Consider the following 5361-nt stretch of genomic DNA (forward strand, 5'->3'; position numbering starts at 1 on the left):
ATGCAAAAAAATGCATGTTGGGTCTTTGAAACAGTTCAAATCATTTTGATAATAATAAGTTTGATCTGTTTTACCGAGAAGGTCTACGGTTCGAGTCCGTATAGCCCTATATTATTAATAATTCAAAAATAGAATCGTTTTCCTTTCCTCATTATTGTTTGTATTGTTTGTAATTGGCCACTTGATTTGGTTCATCATTAATGTCTTATCTTTGTAGATGAATTACATATGAAAATTTTCCTATTTTCCCATACAAAATCAAGAAATTAGTAATACTTCTTTTCTTTGGGATACCTACCCAATTCTAGTAAATTTTTGGAGTCAAAATCATGACATGAAACCGGTTAAAAACTCCACCATAACCCAATGCAAATCGAATGCACTAGTAAATCACATGGATCTAGGAACGACTTACTGTATTTTATTTGTGGACAAGCTAGAGTTTGAGAAACGAAGATCTTTGGTAACTTTCATTGTAAACATTCTCAAATAGGCTTTTCTGTTGGTATACCTTATCTAGTAAAGCACAAAACTAAAGTAGTCGTCTTCTCTTTCCTTCTTCAATCACTAAAAGTTCCTAAATGGAAATTCCGACTATATGTATCCTCTCTATATAAATATATAATATTTAATATATATTTATTATGGATATAATAGATATTATATAAATAGGATTATAGTGGATGAATCTTCAAACGAGACATGTACCGATCGACTAATCCGGTATATTTTCCACATTGATAGGAGTACGTTTATGTTTCTGCTTTACGAATATGATATTTTCTGGGTATTTCTAATAATATCAAGTCTTATTCCTATTTTGGCATTTCTAATTTCTGGAGTTTTAGCCCCTCTTAGCAAAGAGCCAGAGAAACTTTCGAGTTATGAATCGGGAATAGAACCAATGGGCGATGCTTGGGTACAATTTAGAATCCGTTATTATATGTTTGCTCTAGTTTTTGTTGTTTTTGATGTTGAAACAGTTTTTCTTTATCCGTGGGCAATGAGTTTTGATGTATTAGGGGTATCCGTCTTTATAGAAGCTTTAATTTTCGTGCTTATCCTAATTGTCGGTTTAGTTTATGCATGGCGAAAAGGAGCATTGGAATGGTCTTAGTTTTTGAATATTCAGACAATTAAAAAAAACATTGAGACAGTTATGAATTCCATCGAGTTTCCCTTACTTGATCGAACAACCCAAACTTCAGTTATTTCAACTACATCAAATGATCTTTCAAATTGGTCAAGACTCTCCAGTTTATGGCCGCTTCTCTATGGTACCAGTTGTTGCTTCATTGAATTCGCTTCATTAATAGGTTCACGATTCGACTTTGATCGTTATGGACTGGTACCAAGATCTAGTCCTAGACAGGCAGACTTAATTTTAACAGCGGGTACGGTAACAATGAAAATGGCTCCTTCTTTAGTAAGATTATATGAGCAAATGCCTGAACCAAAATATGTTATTGCTATGGGAGCATGTACAATTACAGGAGGGATGTTCAGTACCGATTCTTATAGTACTGTTCGGGGAGTCGATAAGTTAATTCCTGTCGATGTGTATTTGCCGGGTTGTCCGCCTAAACCCGAGGCTGTTATAGATGCTATAACAAAACTTCGTAAGAAAATATCTCGAGAAATCTATGAAGATCGAATTAAGTCTCAAGAGGAAAATCGGTGTTTTACTACCAATCACAAATTTCATGTTGGCCCAAGTACTAATACTGGAAATTACGATCAAGGATTACTCTATCAACCATCATCTACTTCAGAGATCATCCCTCCTGAAACTTTTTTCAAATACAAAAGTGCAGTCTCTTCCTACGAATTAGTAAATTAGGCCGTATACTTTTTTTGTACAGAATAACAAAGCAAAGAACGAGTGAATCTTCATCAATTTTTCATTGTAAATGGGAAATACTTATACAAATAAAAATAAAAAAATGGGGGGGGGGAGAAGATGCAGGGTAATTTGTCTTCTTGGCTAGTCAAACATGGACTGGTTCATAGATCTTTGGGTTTCGATTACCAAGGAATAGAGACTTTACAAATAAAGCCCGAGGAATGGCATTCCATTGCAGTCATTTTATATGTATATGGTTACAATTATCTACGTTCCCAATGTGCTTATGATGTAGCACCAGGCGGACTGTTAGCTAGTGTGTATCATCTTACGAGAATCGAGTATGGTATAGATCAACCGGAAGAGGTATGCATAAAAGTATTTGCCGCAAGGATAAATCCTAAAATTCCGTCTGTTTTCTGGGTTTGGAAAAGTGCGGATTTTCCAGAAAGGGAATCTTATGATATGTTGGGAATTTCTTATGATAATCATCCACGTCTAAAGCGTATCTTAATGCCTGAAAGTTGGGTAGGATGGCCCTTACGTAAGGATTATATTGCCCCCAATTTTTATGAAATACAAGATGCTCATTAAATAATACGAAACTAATCTTCACTTCGACAACTCAAGATATTCAAATACATTTTTACGTTCTCTTATAGATATAGCATAGTAATTGAAGTCTCATTCATCTTATTATTATTGATTAAAAAAAATACAATTAGAGATTTGGTGAGATTATCCAATTTGTAAGATACTTATTTTGGATGAGCCACAAGCTAATAGGATGAACTAAATGAGTTCTGCATTATGAACTATGTATCACGCATATGACTTATAGATGTGCTTTAAAAAGTCACATAGGGTGAAATGAAGAAATATAATATGAAAAGAGAATCGGATTCTATTTGTACTGTATCTGAGATGAATCTTGGCCATTCCCGCCTTTCAACTCCCCTAGACTAGACTTTTGGGTCTTATAAGGAACTAATTGAAACTTTCAAATATGTATAAAATAGGAATTGAACGCCAGGAGACAGAGTATGAACAAATAAAAAAGAAGAGGAAACAAAAGAAAATTCTTTTCTTTTACATATCTATATACATCCTTTACATATTTCTATAAATATCCTCTTTATCTTTACTTGTCTATTTTCGACATCTATAAATAGAGTAAAAAAATATATATAGTTTAGTTAAAGGGTAGATTTCCAGACATCATCATGTATCAGTATTTTTCATGATCTATATTATTAATGAATCCGTAGAATAGATACTCATACAAATTCATGATGTGCCAAGAACCAGATTTGAACTGGTGACACGAGGATTTTCAGTCCTCTGCTCTACCAACTGAGCTATCCCGGCCATTTCCGACACATTATCCTTATTTTAATAGATGACTTTGGTCTATGTCAATTGTAAATAAGAAAAAAGGTATTCCAAAGTCTTCTTTTTGAAGATATACGAAATTTCAGGGCTTGGATAAGCCTTTCGAAGTTTCAGTACAGTAGACAGTTAATCATTCAAATTTCACAGATTACTTGCGCAAGGATGTTCGTTTGTACGTCTATCATATAGAATATATACCACAAGCCTTGTGATAAGAAATCAAATTTCCGCTCAAATACGCTTGTGAAAGAGTCGAATGAATGAGAAACATAACAAAGTCTGAATTGCTAATGAACGGATAAATAATTAAAGAGGCCAACGGGCCTTTTTAGGGTTTTGGGGATAGAGGGACTTGAACCCTCACGATTTTAAAAGTCGACGGATTTTCCTCTTACTATAAATTTCATTTTTGTCGTTATTGACATGTAGAATGGGACTCTATCTTTATTCTATTCGATCTGATTAATCAATTCTTCAAAAGATCTATCAGACTATGATGGAGTAAATGATTTGATCAATGAATATTCGATTATTTTTTCAACTTGTAGATCTTGGAATCGATTCATAACAATTCGTTCATTTTTATATATAATTTTATATATATATATAAATATAAATATAAAAAATTATAGAAATATAAAAAATAGAGATTCGAGTTGTCATTAATCAATATAGTATTTCAGTACGTAATACGTTTATCTTTCATCGTTTCTGGAGTTTCGATGGAAGGATTCATTCCTTTACTAACGCAACGTCGTCAACTCCATTTGTTAGAACAGCTTCCATTGAGTCTCTGCACCTACCCTTTTTTTTCGGAAAAAAGGATTTGGCTCAGGATTGCCCATTTTTAATTCCAGGGTTTCTCTGAATTTGAAAGTTATCACTTAGTAGGTTTCCATACCAAGGCTCAATCTAATTAAGTCCGTAGCGTCTACCGATTTCGCCATATCCCCCTCTTTTAAGATTAGTATCGCATTATGATGTCCTTCCCCGTTTTCTTTCATTTGTATTATACTGGAACCACTCAAGTCATTAGAATACCGATTCCTCTATTGAAAAGTGTTTCCTCCTATTGGATTTCTTGTCTATCTTCTTTCATCTCTCTCTTCTCTATCGGAGACCCATATTTGTTCCGATCCAAAATGATTCTATCATTTCTGTATCTGCAATTCAATATATATCAATATAGATAGATATATGAACATATATATTTGCCCCTCTTTCTATTATTTTTTTAGTAAAAAATTTAATACTTAAACGGTCGATTCCCTTGTTCGTCTTATCTTCCACCTTTCAGAATGAAAACATAGAAACGCTTCATTATCATCTCAATTGCATTAAATGCAATTAAGATTAACACATTAATTATTGATACACATCCATTTGATAAATAGATCAAAATTTTCTATCGCTATATTCTATTAATCGTTATATTAATTATTATGTTCTATAATAGAACAATTCCAATATTGAATATTTATTTGAAATGAAATTAGATTCTATATTCATATTAATTAGGAATAGCTAAGATCCCAGTAATTTAGTAAATTACTATGCATGTAACATTTCTGTTATGTGAGCCCGCTTAGCTCAGAGGTTAGAGCATCGCATTTGTAATGCGATGGTCATCGGTTCGATTCCGATAGCCGGCTTTTCTCTATTGATTTTATTTTTGACATAATTGATAAATCAAATAAATAAAGAAACGACTTCTTACCCTTTTTCAAAGGTCACCGATCTATGATGTCGTAGGAACTTACTTACCTTTATGACTAAAGGAGGGGTTCTATTTCTGTAGAACAAATCAAGAAAGGAACTCTTACTTTTTTATATCATTTACATATACAATAGGATCCGGATATTGATCCAAGTTATCTAATTATTCTTTGTTTTGTAGTACAATACTTTACTGGATTTCACTTCATTTATAATATTTATCATTTAGTTTTCATTTAAGTTTATGAAATTTAAATAAAATAAAATGTTTATGAAATTTAAATAAAATAAAATAAGGAGTCTTTATGTCGCGTTACAGAGGGCCTCGTTTCAAAAAAATACGCCGTCTGGGGGCTTTACCGGGACTAACTAGTAAAAGGCCCAAAACCGGAAACGATCTTAAAAAATCA

General features: G+C 32.8%; 2 non-coding genes across 2 annotated transcripts; one reads left to right on the top strand and one right to left on the bottom strand.

Moving 5' to 3' along the window:
* Nucleotides 1-3138: 3138 nt before the first annotated feature.
* TRNAF-GAA (transfer RNA phenylalanine (anticodon GAA)) lies at nt 3139-3211 on the bottom strand. The gene has a single exon. It is a non-coding gene; the product is annotated as a tRNA-Phe (tRNA).
* Nucleotides 3212-4814: 1603 nt separating this feature from the next.
* On the top strand, nt 4815-4887 carry TRNAT-UGU (transfer RNA threonine (anticodon UGU)). Its single transcript has one exon. It is a non-coding gene; the product is annotated as a tRNA-Thr (tRNA).
* Nucleotides 4888-5361: the final 474 nt, after the last annotated feature.

The sequence above is a fragment of the Cucumis melo genome, unplaced genomic scaffold (genome assembly GCF_025177605.1).
Source record: "Cucumis melo cultivar AY unplaced genomic scaffold, USDA_Cmelo_AY_1.0 utg001826l, whole genome shotgun sequence".
Lineage (NCBI taxonomy): Eukaryota > Viridiplantae > Streptophyta > Magnoliopsida > Cucurbitales > Cucurbitaceae > Cucumis > Cucumis melo.